Source organism: Pan troglodytes, chromosome 5 (assembly GCF_028858775.2).
Source record: "Pan troglodytes isolate AG18354 chromosome 5, NHGRI_mPanTro3-v2.0_pri, whole genome shotgun sequence".
NCBI classification, from domain to species: Eukaryota; Metazoa; Chordata; class Mammalia; order Primates; family Hominidae; genus Pan; species Pan troglodytes.
Window position 1 is genome coordinate 31,010,302 of NC_072403.2, and position 16,579 is coordinate 31,026,880.

A 16,579-nucleotide genomic window follows, 5' to 3' on the forward strand; every position below is an offset into this window, starting at 1 on the left:
TGATTGCTTACTTTGTTCCAAGCTTTTCCTCTGTGCAATGTCAGATTGCTCCAGAGAACAAACAGTTATTGATCAAGGCCTCGGGAGTAGTCTTCCCCTGAGGATGGAACCGAAAAAAGTGACACCCAAGTTACCAAATTTAGCCTAAGATAACCCATAAACTTGCTGACGGCAGAAACTCTGTCATTTATCTTTTTTGTCTCTCATGGTGCCAGAAGCAGAGGGACTGGGGGAAGCTACCAAGAGATGGGAGTCAAGAGGCTTGTAATTGCAACTGACCAGATGAGTGCTTTAGGCACATCTCTTAGTCTCAGTGTCTTGTTTTCTTCACTTAGAATGGGAATGACCTACAGATTTCAGAGTTGTCAAGAGGAAATGAGATCAAGTAACTCTTTAGAAGTTGGTAGGATACTCGACTGGCACCCAAGAGCTCAGGCTCCCCTTCTGTCACTATATCTGGTGGTAAAGAGAGTGCATTCCAGAGCAGAAATGCCTGGGTGCAAACTCGTAGCACCCTATTTAGTATCTTCATGACATTAACATCCTTATGCCTCAGTCTCTTAATCTATAAAATGTGAGGATAAGAATGAGGGCCGCTGCCTTAGGGTTATGCTGATGACTTCATGAGTAAATACATGCTAAGGACTAAGACTTGTGTTTAGCATAGAGGAATTTCTCAATGTTGTCAGCAGCTATTATTAACTAGCCACGTGACTTCATGAAAATTGGCAAATTCCCTGGGCCTCTGTTTCCTTATCTGCAATATGAGGGGGTCTGGGATACTTTATATCACAAGTTCTGTGTATTAGTTTCCTACTGCTGCTATAACAAATTACCACAAATTTAAAGGCTTAAAACAACACAGATCTATCATCTTTCAGTTCTGGAGGTCAAAGTCTGAAATGGGTCTTATAGGGTGAAAGTCGAGGTATAGGCAGAGCTGCATTCCTTCTGGAGGCTCCGGTGGAGGATCTGTTCCTTGCCTTTTCCAGCTTGTAAAGGCCCTTTGTATTCTATAAATCTATTTGCAGAGTGTCTTTGTTCACCTGAGGGACCACCACTCTGAGTCATTACATTAACTGGAAATTGCAGGTCATGTGGGACATTCCTGGTCTAGACAATTTCTTGTGGATCCTGATCCCTCATGATGTGCCAGCTCCCCAACACTCATTTTCTGAATTAGGGGGAAAAGGTGAGACCAAAATTAAGACAAAATCTACGTAAGGTAGCCAGTGAGGTTTTCTTGACTATTGCCACTGAACACAATTCCCTAGAATGGCAAATGCAGCATAAGAAAAATATATTTGGTAGACTGGACCAAGCAGAAGAAAGAATTTCAGAGCTTAAAGACTGGTCTTTTGAACTAACACAGTCAGACAAAAATTAAGAAAAAAGAATTTTAAAAAAGGAACAGTCTTCAAAAAATATGCGATTATGTAAAGCAACCAAACTTATGAATTATTGGCATTCCTGGGAGAGAAGGAGAAAAAATAAACAACCTGGAAAATATATTTGGTGGAATAATTCAAGAAAATTTCCCTAATGTTGCCAGAGAGATAGACATCCAGATACAAAAAAATCCAGAGAACACCTGTGAGATACTATACAAAATGAACATCACTAAGGAATACAGTCACCAGGCTGTCCAAGGTCAATGCTAGAGAAAAAAATCTCAAAGATAGTTAGAGAAAAAGGGCAAATTACATACTAAAGGAACCCCATCAGGCTAACAATAGATTTCTTAGAAGAAATCTTATAAACCAAGAGAGATTGGGGGCCTGTGTTCAGTAGTCTGAAAGAAAAGAAATTCCAACCAAGAATTTCATATCTCATCAAACTAAGCTTCATAAGAAAAGGGAAATATAATCTTTTCCAGACAAGCAAGTGCTAAGGGAATTTTTTTTCCCACTAGAACAGCTTACAAGAAATCCTTAAGGGACTTCTAAACATGGAAACAAAAGAGCAATACCTGCTACCACAAAAACAGAGTTAAGTACGTAACCAACAGATTCGATAAAGCAATTGCACAATAGAAGCTACAAAGGAACCAGGTATCAACTTCACAGTAGGGTCAAAACCTCACATATCAATATTAACCTCGAATGTAAATGGCCTAAACACCCCACTTAAAAGGCACAGAGCGGCAAATTGGATTAAAAAAAAAAAAAACCCTATCTGTCTGCTGTCTTCAAGGGACCCATTTCACACATCGTGACACCCATTGGTGCAAAGTAAAGGGTTGGAGAAAGATCTACACAAATGGAAAACTATAAAAAGCAGCAATCACTCTTCTTATATCAGATAAAACAAATTTTAAACCAACAACAATAAAAAAAGACAAGGGCACTACACAATGATAAAGAATTCAATACAACAAGAAGACTTAACTATACTAAATATATACACACCCAACATTGGAGCACCTAGATTCATAAAAATGTACTTCTAGACCTATGAAAAGACTCATACAACCACACAATAATAGTCGGGGACTTCAATAACACACTGACAGCATTAGACAGATCATTGAGGCAAAAAGCTAATAAAGAAATTCTGGATTTAAACTTGATACTTGAGCAATTGGCCCTAATAGACATCTACAGAATCCTCCACTGATCAGTGACAGAATACACATTTTTCTCATCTGCACACAGAACATATTTCAAAATCGACCATATGCTTGGCCATAAAGCAAGTCTCAATAAGTTTTTTAAAAATCAAAATTATACCATACTCTCAGATCACAGTGGAATAAAAATAGAAATCAATACCAAAAAGATCTCTCAAAACCACATAATTACATGGAAATTATACAACTTGCTCCTGAATGACTTTTGGGCAAACAACAAAATCAAGGAAGAAATTTAAAAAAATTGGAAATAAATGAAAACAGAGACACAACATACCAAGATCTTTGGGGTGCAGCAAAAGCAATGGTAAGAGGAAAGCTTATAGCACTAGATGCCTAACTCAAAAAGTTAGAAAGATCTCAAATTAACAATCTAATATCACACCTAAAGGAACTAGAGAAACAAGACCAAACTAATTCCAAAGCTAGTAGAAGAAAAGAAAGAACTAAAATCAGACAAGAACTGAATGAAATTGAGACCCAAAAATCCATTCAAAGAATCAGTGAAAGCAAAAGTTGGATTTTTGAAAGGATAAACAAGATTGATAGACCACTAGCTAGACTGACAAAGAAAAAAAAGAGAGAAGATCCAAATAAGCACAATCAGAAACAACAAAGGTGACATTACAACTAATTCCACAGAAATACAAAAGATCCTCAGAAACTATTATGACTACATCTATGCACACAAACTAGAAAATCCAGAAGAAATGGAAAAATTCCTAGAGGCACACAATCTCTTAAGATTGAATTAGGAAGAAATTGAAACACTAAACAGACCAATATCAACTTCTGAAATTGAATCTGTATTAAAAAAAACTATCAACCAAGAAAACTCCAGACTAGATGGATTCACAGCTGAATTCTACCAGAAGTACAAGGGACTCCTCCCTAGCTGTATTTGTCAGTTCTCATAATGCTAATAAAGACACACCCGAGACTGGGTAATGTGTAAAGAAAAAGAGATGTAATGGGCTCACAGTTCCACATGGCTAGGATTGCCTCACAATCACGGCGGAAAGCAAAGGAGAAGCAAAGGCACATTTTACATGATGGGAGGCAAGAGGGGTTGTGCAGGGGAACTCCCATTTATAAAACCATCAGATCTCATGAGACTTATTCACTACCATGAGAACAGTATGGGAGAAACTGTCCCCTGATTCAATTATCTCCACCTGGCCTCATCCTTGACAAATGAGGACACAGCCAAACCATATCACCAGCTCATTCTATGAAGTCAGCATCAACTTGGTACAAAAACCTGGCCAAGACACAATGAAGAAAGAACACTATTGGCCAATATCCTTAATGAACATAGATGCAAAAATCCCTAATAAAATACTACTAGCAAACTGCCTGGGCACAGTGGCTAATACCTATAATCCCACAACTCTGGGAGGCCGAGGCAGGTGGATTGCATGAGCTCACGAGTTCAAGACTAGCCTGGGCAACATGGCGAAACCCCATCTCCACAAAAAAACACAAAAACAAAAATTAGCCAGGCATAGTGGCATATGCCTGTAGTCCCAGCTAGTCAGGAGGCTGAGGTGGGAGGATCACTTGAGCCCAGGAGTTCAAGGCTGTAGTGAGCCACGATTGCATTAGTACACTCCAGCCTGGGCAACAGAGTGAAACCCTGTCTTTAAAAAAAAAAAAAAAAAAAAAAAAAAAAAAAAACACCTAGCAAACCAAATTCAACAGCACATCTGAAAGAGTTAATTCACCATGATCAAGCAGGCTTCATTCCTGGGATGCAAGGTCAACGTATGCAAATCTATATATAACACCACATAAACAGAATTAAGAGCAAAAACCATTTGATCATCTCAATAGACACGGAAAAAGCTTTTGATAAAATACAACATCCCTTCATGATTTTAAAAAACCCTCATGAAACTAGGCACCGGAACATACCTTAGGAAAATACCTTAAAATAATAAGAGCCATCTATGGCAAACTCACAGACAACATCATACTGAACAGGCAAAACCTGGAATCATTCCCCTTGAGAACTAGAATAAGACAAGGATGCCCACTCTCATCACTCCTATTCAGCATAGTACTGGAAGGGCTAACCACAGCAATCAGGCAAGAGGAAAAAAGGCATCTAAATAGGAAAAGAGGTCAAGCCATGTCTCTTTGCTGGTGATGTGATTCTATAGTTAGAAAACCCTAAGGACTCTGCCAAAAGGCTATTAGAACAGATAAATCATTTTAGCAAGGTTTAAGGATACCAAATCAATATACAAAAATTGGTAGCATTTCTATACACCAATAACGTTCAAGCTGAGAGCCAAATCAAGAATGCAATCCCATTTACAATAGTTACACACACAAAAATAAAATGCCTAGGAATACATGTAACCAAGGAGGTGAAAGAGCTCTACAGGGAGAACTACAAAACACTGCCAAAAGGAATCACAGATGACACAAACAAATGGAAAACATTCCATGTCCGTGGATTGGAAGAATCAGTATCATTAAAATGGCCATATTGCCCAAAGCAATCTGCAGATAAAACACAATTCCTATCAAACTACTAATGTCATTTTTTACAGAATTGGAGAAAAACTATGCTAAAATTCATATGGAACCAAAAAAGAGCCTAGATAGCCAAAGCAATCCTAAGCAAAAAGAAAAAAGCCAGAGGCATCACATTATCTGACTTCAAACTATACTATAAGGCTGCAGTAACCTAAATAGCTTGGTACTGGTACAAAAACAGACACATAGACCAATGGAACAGAATAGAGAACCCAGAAATAAAGCTGCATAACTATAGCCATCTAATCTTCAACAAAGTCAACAATAATAAGCAATGGAGAAAATTCAATACATCGCGTGGGGATATCTGGCTAGCCATATGCAGAATAATGAACTTGGACCCCTCCATTTCACCGTATACAAAAATTAAGATGGATTAAAGATTTAAATGAAAAACCTCAAACTATAAGAATCCTAGAAGAAAACCTAGGAAGCTCATTCTGGATATCGACTTTGGAAAAGAATTTATGACTAAGTCCTCAAAAGCAAGCACAACAACAAAAAAAATGACAAGTGGGACCTAATTAAATTTAAGAGCTTCTGCACACACAGCAGAAGAACCTATCAACAGAGTAAACAGACAACCTACAAAATAGGAGAAAATATTTGCAACTATGTATCCAACAAAGGTCTAATATCCAGAATCTATAAGGAACTTAAACAATTGAACATGCAAATAATAATAACCCATTAAAAATTAACCCCTTCAAAAATGGGCAAAAGACATGAACAGACACTTCTCGAAAGAAGGCATACAAGTGGCCAAAAAACATTAAAAAATGCTCCACATCATTAATTATTAGAGAAATGCAAATACAAGCCACAATGAGAAACCATCTCACACCAGTCAGCATGACTCTTATTAAAAAGTCAAAAAACAACAGATGTTGGTGAGGCTGCAGAGAAAAGGGAACACTTATACACAGTTGGTGGAAATGTAAATTAGTTCAGCTACTGTAGAAAGCAGTTTGGAGATTTCTCAAAAACTTAACACAGAGCTGCCATTCCACCTGGCAATCCCATTACTCTGCATATGCTGAAAAGAAAACAACTTGTTCCACCCAAAAGACACATAGACTCACATCTTCATCACAGCACTATTCACAATGGCAAAGATATATGGAGCCACCTAGATGCCTATCAATTGTGGATTGAACAAAGAAAATGTGGTACATATACACCACGAAATACTACATAGACATAAAAAAGAGTGAAATCATATCCTTTGCAGCAACATGGATGCCACTGGAGGCCATTATCCTAAGCAAATTAATGCAGGAACAGAAATCCAAAGACTGTGTGTTCTCACTTATAAGTGGGAGCTAAACAATGGGTACTTACAGACATAATGGTGGGAACAATAGACACTGGGGACTACTAGAGCAGGGAGGGAGGGATGAGGGCAAGGTTTGAAAAACCAACCGTTGTTACTACACTCAGTACCTGGGTGGCAGGATCATCATACCCCAAACATCAGCATCACACAATATACCTAGGTAACAATCCTGCACACGTACCCCCTGAATCTAAAATAAAAGTTGGAAAAGAAAAGAAAACTATATTTGGGAGACCTAGAAATGGATATTGTTCTAAGAGGCTCCTCTCTTCTTGGTTCTTACAATTGTTAATTGCAACACTTTTCTGTTCTATACGGCATTTAACATAAATCAAATCAGATAGCTGCCAAGTAGGCAAATTCGAGATGACAGAAATCTTACAGAAGCTGTCACGGTACTGTGACTATGTTCCCTCTATCACCTTCTTTTATTATATGGCGCTTGAAATTCTGTGCAAGCAATGAACTTGAATGTGGAGAATGTGATACAAAAAAATCAAGTGCTTTTTTTTTTTTTTGCAATCAGCGTCAGACCTTCTTTCCTCCTCATTAAGCCACACATTTCCTAAAGCCTCTGCTGCATGAGTCACCAACGTTTCTGATGTACATAATTTACAATAGCAGATGAGAGAGAACAGCAGGCCAGAGGGGGCGGAAAGTACAGTTAGGTCTAAAATGAGAGGCAGTTGAAAAGTTTGCATTTTCTCTGCTCTGGTGAATTTAAATACAGATCTTGCCAGTTTCCTCATTATAATCATAGAAAGACTAGGGGGTGGGTGTATGGAACAAGAAGTGGAGGACTTGCCACCATCTTTTGTTGTTCTTTCTGGTCAGGTTGACAATGCTGAAGATCCATGGCTCCTATGTAGGGCTCTGTTTCCTGACTCTTCATGCTTTATATTTTCTTTTATCAGGTACACACTCATAAATGCCTGGAATAAATAGCCTTGTGGGGTGTTATTCTCCCAAGGAACATTTTCATTTGTGTTAAGTGTACAATATCAATTTTTACTCTTTCTTGGGCTCGCGTTGCTATTAAATTTTCATAAATCGCAGAATTTCACGGTGGAAGCATGTACAGTCTGCAAGGAGCAAAGTGTTTAAGAGAATATGGGGAAAAAGACATAATTATGTGATCCTTTCTTCATTTTTCCTTCAACTCATTTTTAATAAATGGAAGCTAGATGTTAGACTCAGGAGAAAAAGCATCAGCATGTCTGTTTCTACTTTAAAACCATCCTGGAGAGAAACAGACCTTCAGTTACTCAGTGGAGAATGGCAACTGCTGAGCCAAAGTACGTTGTGTGACTTTTATGGAAAGTCAACAAGGAAAACTTGGCATTATTTTAACATAAAAGCTTATCAAGCACCAGGAGGAAAACGATAGCACAGCACCTGACTTATTTCTCTTCTGTGGCAAATACATACAAAAAGAACATGAGGTCTCAGTTTGCTCTTTGGAAATTGAAATGGAAGTAGGGGTCAGGTTCTAGCTGTGGCTATCTGGCTGTCTACACACATTTATTGAGCACTTATGGAGAGATAGGCTGTGTGTTGCATGCTTTTAATAGACATGTGGTTTCACTTTATTTCCCCTACATTCTTATTCATGAGGAGTTATTAGCAATCCTATTTTACATATAAAAAAGTGAAGGTTAAAGAATACTCTAAATAATAATCCAACACATAGAGTACTTCACATGTGTCAATTCATATGATTGTCATATAATAATCCCATGACCATTTTGCAGATAGGGCAACTGAGGCACAGAGAAGTTTAGTAACTTGCCATGGTCACACGCCCAGCAAGTGGCTGAGATGAGATTTGAATTGAGGTAGTCTGGCTCTAGAGCCCAGATATTTAACCACAACCTATACTAACTCTTCAAATTAAGCAAATAAACATTGCAGTGTAACCATTCATTCATAACATTCTATTTTTAAAACGTGTACCATGTAACTTTGACAAAGGCAATTATTGAATAATAAAGAATTAGAAAATTGGACAACTATTAGAGAATTACCCTAGACAACCTCATATCCAAATGTCTCATTTTACAGAAAATGAAACTGATCCTCAGATTAGGAGACACCTCCAAGTTGGCACAGCAGGTTGGTAGATCAGGACCAAGTTGTACCCCACCTTCTCCCCAAACCTCAATACAATGTGCTTTCCACTGCTGCTCCGATAAGATTTCAAGGCGTTTTTAAGGCTTAGAACACTTTTGGGAGACAGTTTTTGTGGAATCAAGGCAGACAGTTTTGGAGTATGAAAGAAAAAGCTATGAGGCTAGAGAGAGGACAGTGTCTGCATCTTATCTGTTCTCTTCTAGTCAGTCACAGCCCATTACTGCCCTCTCTCCTTCCTTCTCTTTCTCCCTCCCAAACTGGCTTCACCAGCATTTCCTGTCTTGATGACCTTCTACCCAGTTGCTCAAGACAGTGCCCTAGGTGCTACTCCTTGCTTCCTAGCCCTTATGTCCCACATTCAAACCAACAACTGACCCACCTGATTCTGCCTCCTACTTGTTGATGAAAAGAATCAAACTCTGTAAAATATTCGAAGATATGTGTTCTGAGCCAAATATGAATGATCATGTCCTATGACACAGCCCTCAGGAGATCCTGAGAACATGTGCCCCAGGTGGTCAAGGCACATCTTGGTTTTATACATTTTAGGGAGACATGAGACATCAATCTAATACACTGAAGCTATACAATGGTTCAGTCCAGAAAGGCAGGACAACTCAAAGTTGGGGTGGGGGGGAGGAGGGGGGGAGCTTCCAGGTTACAGGTAGATTTAAAATTTTTCTGGTTGACAATTGAGTTTATCTAAAGACCTGGGATCAATAGAAAAGAAATGTCTGGGTTATGATAAAAGGTTGTGGAGACCATAATTTTATCATACAGATGAAGCCTCTGGGTAGCAGAGAATAGATTGTAAATGTTTCTTATCAGCTTCAAGGTCTATGTTGATGTTAATGCTGGTCAGCTTTTCCTGAATTCCAAAAGGGAGGAGAGTTTAATGAGGCAGGTCTGACACCCCCCTTCCCATCATGGCCTGAACTAGTTTTTCAGGTTAACTTTGGAATGCCCTTGGCTAAGAGGGGTCTGTTCAGATGGTTAGGGGGCTTAGAATTTTATTTTTGATTTACAACACCCAGGAGTCTAGTTTGAGTGGCTCATCACCTAGGCATAAAAGAAAGTTCCTATGCATTGAGTTTAAGCTTCAGAAGATAGAAATCTAGACACTGCCTGGAGAAACAGATACAGAAATAACTATGATATTTCCCTGACCCTTTAATGGGCGGAAACTGGAGTGCAGGGGCGCTGGAACTAGCCAGCCACTTCAGCACCAGCAGGGTTGAATTCCACTCACTCATGGGATGGGGAGCACACAGGTGAGCAGGTGCAGGAGGTGGGGCAAGTGCTTTTAGGCACTAGCAGGAGCAAAACTCTGTGCAGGTCCCGAGGCAGCATCTGGCACCTGCGACCTCTGAAGCCCCAGAAGGAGTGTTACAGTGCCCTTTTAGCTTTGCCATCTGCAGACAGCTTAAGTGTTAATAGCTCAGTGGAGCATCAGCACGATAGCCTTTTGCAACCACACTCATGGCACCCAAGTTCTTGTCCGGCATCCAGGAGGAACGAGGTTGCACAAACAAGTTGAAGATGGTAAATGCAGGGGACTTTATTGCCAATGAACGTGGCTCTCAGCAGGAAGGGGAGCCAAAGAGGGGATGGAGCAGGAAGGTAATCTTCCCCTGAAGTCTGGCTATCCCCAGTCAGACTCCTCTCTGAAGCTATGCCATCAAGCTGTCCCTCTGAAGTCAAGCTGCTTCTCTCCAACTTCCAACCATAGTCCTCGTTGTCCACCTGCTTCTCCTTTCTCTGCTGGCCAAGCCTGGGGTTTTTATGGGCACAGAATGAGGGGCAGGGTGGGTTATGGGTGGTTTTGCAAAGGGCAACCTTTGTGCAGGAAAGCAGGGATGTAAGTTCTCACTTTGGGCTGCAGTATCAAGAGTTTCAGCTTGAGAGTGGGGACCTACCCAGGGACCTGCCCTCTTCTGCGCAGAATTTCCCTGCTTCCTGTTCCTATCAGTAGTAACTAGGTGTCAACTTATTAATTTAGCCACCCAGTGGCTGTCCCAAGAGCCCTCTAAATCTGCAATCACTGGAAGGCCTCACTGAAAAGTCTTCCTTTCGTCTGTGATTAAGGGCCTGATATTTTAACTTTTAGAATAACTTATTATGCAAATAGTGACCAATTGACATCAGTGGAGCAGAGTTGCCTTTATGAGTCAGAGTAGAGACAAGAGAGAGGTCTGTTTTCTCTCTTGATTAAATCAGCCCCAACGGAACAGCCCTGATTTAAACAGAAAAACATTTTTAAAGTAGTGATCTGTTTAACTTTTGTGGTGAGCTCCCTCTGGAGAAATATCTAGATGTAGAGGAGAAATATTTCCTTATTATACTTAGTTTTAAAAAGTCACCTTTTCTTTGACCTTAATGCCATGAGATTTGGATCCTTTTCAGTCTCGGCAGAAGAGAAGTGGGTTAAAGACTCCACCACCCGAAGGCAGCTTCTCTTCTTTTTACCTATAAGTAAACCATGAAATCAGAATCTCCCAGAACTTCAGAGCCAATGAGACCTCAGACATCACTGCCCCATACCTTCGTTTCATGGCAGAGGGAACAGAGCCTCAGGAGGAGAAATGTCTTGTCAACAGCCACAAAGCTAGTTAGTTCCTAAGGCATTATTAATAGTTCTGACTCATAGCTCAGGGCTCTTTCCATATTCACAAACCATTGCAAACCAGACTTCCCAGTTATAAAATATATGTGTTTTTCACCAATGTTTTAAACATTGTATTTTATGTGTGAGCAACCAGCATAACAAAGACCATCTTTTAAAGCTTATGCTATGAAACCAGAGGTTCTCAAAAGTTTCATGCAGCTTGTTCCCAAAGGGACATCTGATTAGAGTAACAACTATTCTTATACATTTTTAGGATGGAGGAGGAAGCAATTGAAGGGAGATAAAGAAAGGAACAATAAGGGGTCTTTTCTCCTTGACATCTCTGCCAAGGCACCTTGACTCATGAGAGTGTCCAGCCTACTTGAGGAAAATTGTCCAAGAAGTCTAAAGGTTTCTTCCTTATGAGGTTAATTCAATTCACTTTTTAAAAATGTAGTAGGCACTGGGCATACAAAGATGAATGATACCCTTTATCCTGGGAGCTTAAAATCCAGTGGAGAATGTAGAAGATACACAATACAGGTGGCCCTCCATATCTGTGACTTCTGCATACTAGGATTCAACCAACCTCAGTTAAAAATATTTGAAAAGGCTGGGCGTGGTGGCTCACGCCTGTAATCCCAGCACTTTGGGAGGCCGAGGTGGGCGGATAATGAGGTCAGGAGATCGAGACCATCCTGGCTAATACGGTGAAACCCCATCTCTACTAAAAATACAAAAAATTAGCTGAGCGCGGTGGCGGGCGCCTGTAGTCCCAGCTACTCGGGAGGCTGAGGCAGGAGAAAGGCGTGAACCCGGGAGGCGGAGCTTGCAGTGAGCCGAGATCGCACCACTGCAGTCCGGCTGGGCGGAAGAGTGAGACTCCGTCTCAAAAAAAAAAAAAAAAAAAAAAGTTTGAAAAAATAAAAAATAATAAAACCACAATAAAAATAATACAAATTGAAAAGCAATACAGTATAAGGACACAGCATTTATATGTATTAGGTATTATTAGCAATCAAGAGATATTTAAAGTATATGGTAGGTTGTGCGCAGGTTACATGCAAATACTACACTAGTTTATATCAGGGATTGAGCATCTGAGGATTTTGGTGTCCTCAGGGGTCTAGAACTGATTCCCCACAGATACGGAGAGACAACTTGTCACTATACTACCAGATACAATGTGATTGGTGTCAGAGCAGCAGCAGTAAGTCATTTAGGCACCCAGAAGATGGAGAACCAATTCTGACAGGAGGAGGAAACTCAAGGCAGGTTTGGGGAGGAGGTGGCGTTTGAGCGATACTTTGAAAGATGGGGAATGAATCCAGGAGTGGAGAGGAGTGAAGAGAAGGGCATTCTTGGCCAAAGACTCACAAGAGCAAAGGCTGTGAGGGAAGATGACATACCGTTATGAATGGGATGAAAGAAAGAGGGAAGGTTGGGAACAGAGGGTGCAGCCTGTTCCCAAAGGCAGGCCTGAGGGGAGGCCACTGCTGGAGGAAGCACAGCCTTTCTAGTTGCAGTAAAGAAAGAGAAGCTAGCCTTGGCATCGTGGGCCTCCTTCACCACTTGGGTGCCCTTCCTCTTCAGGAGACCACAGTTCTCAGGCTTCCTCCCTTCACCACAGCCGGCTTGAGCAGGAAGTATGGTAGATACTCATTCATACCACAGGGTGTTGCTATGGAAATGGATCAAAGTAAGGTGATATCCGAAGAGAACAGTAGCTGCCACTTAGAGCCTTAGAGAGGGGAGAAAGCCTTAATGGAGACTTCACACTCTAAGGTGTGGTCCAGAGTGTGCCTACGGCCCAAGGCACCAAGACAAGACCTATCACCAGGAACTACCTCGCGAACTAAGCAAAATCTCAACAGAACAATGTACACCCACATCCGAAAGAAAATACGCTGGCGTGTAAAAAAGGAAGAAAAACTACCAAGAAAAATTAAACATTTCAGTTAACTGGCCAACGTATTTTAAAATGAAACAAACTTTTAAAAATACAAAAATATAAGCGTTTATTGAGTGCTTACTATACACCAGACTTTGTGCTAAAGGTTTTTGAGGCATTATCTCCCACACACCTGGAAGTCCAAATCACAATCCAAAATGTGCTTAGTGAGAGTGGAATCTGAACCAAGTCTAGTTGTTGGATGCTGATGGTTCTTGTCATTGACTTAGGGTAACCAGTTTGTCCTGGTCTGCCCAAGACTTTCCTAGTCATTCCAGGAAACCCCTCAGTCCTAGGCAAACTGGGACAATTGATCACTCTACATCAAGTTATAATGGCCCAAAGTTTCCTTCTCCTCTTTTTAGGGCTTACTTGTGGAGAGGACTGCACATTTGTCTCACTGGGACATCTCTCCTGGATAGCATTGGATGAACATTGCCAAATTCCCATGTTTATATCTTACAGTGCTTTCCAATTTTCCCATGCTTCTTTTCTATATCTAATGCCATAGATTCATCTCGAGATGGTGAAGCAGAACTACAGACTGGCTTGCCCAATTCCATTCCCTCTTCTCGTGCGTCTTCCTGCCCTGTAGTAGGGGAAACTCATTCTCCACACTCACTTGCAGCTCGAGCTCCTCATGTGACTTAGCCTCTGCTAAGCAGATGGAGTGATGTGAGTCTTGGAAGGAGTGAGTGAAAAAAGTCAGCTGTTGGCCTTGTGCAGGGAGAGGGGACCTTCTGGCAAGCATAGTGGCAATAGCCAGCAGGGGCAGGGCAGCTACGGACCCAGCAGCTTCCTGATCATGGCAGAGGCCTGGTGCTTCTGGGGCCCTGCTGGCAACAGCTCCCTTAGTAGACCGGTTCTTTTGAGAGGTTCAGTCTAGATTGTGTACCTTCAACCCTCCCAATGATTTTTTGGAGCTATTAGTAGCCATTTATACCTCTCCTTTTGCATACACTAGCCAGAGGATTCTGTAATTTACAACAAAAAAGCACAGCCTCACACAGATGGATCCTATACATAGGATGCCATCATCAACAGCCTAATAATGGCTTCCTGGAATGCTGCCTTGAAAGGAATTCTGAGACCTCATCCAGGCTTAGTGAGAAAGACTGCTCTGATGCGTTAGGACCTCTTTTATGGTCCCAGAGAGAGAAGAATTGCATTTGCATCAGACTTTTGCCATCTGTGGTTGAGACTATTGACAAAATCACTTATTTTTTCTTTTGTTTTACAAACATACTGTCATTTTAAGATGCTCTCTGCTAAGGTGTTGATAATTCTGAAAATCAGAAATTTTAGACATATTTCTTTAACCTTAATTTTAGAAATATAAACTACAATTGTCTTTGATATGAAGAACTGAATAATTGTTGATGTAAATTCTTGAAGAATGTAAATGCTCTGTTGAAAATTTATTGCTTAGTAAAAATAAAGATGGTTAAAAGATATTTTACATTCTAGTGAGTGTTACATATTCACTATTACGTATCTACACATTACAGTATGTGTATATTATATTCAAAGAGTATTATAAGCAAAGTGACTAGGCAGAAGGAATGAAGATCTTACTCAAGTTTAAATCTATATATCCTATTTCCTATAATCATGATTACAACTTCCCTTTAATATTCAATAGTTTGAGAATGAAATTTTGCTTAGTCCTCTATAGAAATTGTAATATGTGTTTGTAATAGGAAAGTATGTTTGTTCAATTGGCTGTAGAATATGAGTATTATAGGAAACTAAATCTTCTCACTTAAACTCCAGATGAGTTTGCGATCAGCCTTTTGGTATTTTCTACTCTACACATTGTTCACGTTTTCTTGTTAGAGAACACTTTGGCTGGACTTTCTTAAAGTTGTAGAAAGAAAATAAAGCCACCATGACATAATTTAAATACAACACAAAGCATGATTTCTTGAACAATTCTTAGAATCTGCGGTTCCTCATTGTACCACCCACACTAAAAAGGCTTGTCTCTCTTGAGGGAATTTTCTCTCTTGGAGGGATTTTGACTTTCACCTTCACAGGGCGAAAGGGTGAGGCTGTAGCAGAGATGCGATGGGCTTCTGATGTCACAAGGCCCAGGCATTGCTTGTTCTGACCCTAGAGCCTAACCTGGGTGAAACCCTTGTGCATCAAACCTGGGGCGTGGGAGTGGAAAAGGAAACTTATGAAGTTGGAAAGAACTGAAAACAAATTTCCATTTCTTTCTCATTTCATCAGAAATGGTGTCCTCACTAAGGGTCTTTTAGTTGCAAGCAAGACAAATCCACTGCAACTATAAACTGATTTTTTTAGATGGGGGGATGAAAAGGTAACAAAAGGTAAACAGATTAAGAAGAAAGAAATAATATTGCCTTTATTTGCACATAATGTGATTGTCTATGTAGAAAATCCAAAAGAATTAACTAAGAAAACTCCTGGAACTAATAAGCAGTTACAGCAGGGACACAGGATACAAGATTATTACACAAAAGTCAATCACTTCCTTATATACCAGAAATGACCAAGTAGAAACTGACATTAAAAAAAAAAACATCAGCAGGGCACAATGGCTTACGCCTGTAATCCCAACACTTTGAGAGGCTGAAGCAGGAGGATCACTTGAGGCCAGGAGTTCAAGGCCAGCCTAGGCAACATAGTGAGACCCCGTCTCTACAAAAAATTTTTTAAAAAATAGCCAGGGCCGGGTGCGGTGGCTCACACCTGTGATCCCAGCATTTTGGGAGGCCGAGGCAGGCGGATCATGAGGTCAGGAGATCAAGACCATCCTGGCTAACATGGTGAAACCCTGTCTCTACTAAAAATACAAAAAAATTAGCCGGGCATGGTGGTGGGTGCCTGTAGTCCCAGCCACTCGGGAGGCTGAGGCAGGAGAATGGCGTGAACCTGGGAGGTGGAGCTTGCAGTGAGCCGAGATCACACCACTGCACTCCAGCCTGGGCAGCAGAGCAAGACTCCATCTCAAAAAAAAAAAAAAAAAAAAAAAAAAAAAAGCCAGGCATGGTGGCATATGCCTGTAGTCTCGGATACTTGGGAAGCTGAGGTGGAAGGATTGCTTGAGCCCAGGAGTTCAAGGCTGCAGTGAGCTATGATCATGCTACTGCACTCCAGCCTGGGCAACAGAGTCAGACTCTGTCTCTAAAATCAAACAAACAAAAAACCAAAAAAACCCCACATTATCATTTACCCAAAAACAACAACAACAACAACAACAACAAAAATGGGTAGGCATATTACAACAAGGCAAACGTTTAGACAGCTATCTGCGGATGTCGATGGCCACTGGGAACCCAGGCAGCAATCTGTCAAACTTTGCCAGGCCTTCTCCTGCTCTCAGGAGCCATGAAGTCTAATCTGGGCTTCTGAGCACTC

General features: G+C 40.6%; 1 long non-coding RNA gene across 1 annotated transcript; it reads right to left on the bottom strand.

Moving 5' to 3' along the window:
* Positions 1-10,172: 10,172 nt before the first annotated feature.
* Positions 10,173-14,214, bottom strand: LOC107975271 (uncharacterized). The gene is made up of 3 exons (XR_001718687.3): positions 13,818-14,214; positions 11,000-11,105; positions 10,173-10,410 (listed from the first exon to the last, which is right to left on the bottom strand). It is a non-coding gene; the product is annotated as an uncharacterized LOC107975271 (long non-coding RNA).
* Positions 14,215-16,579: the final 2,365 nt, after the last annotated feature.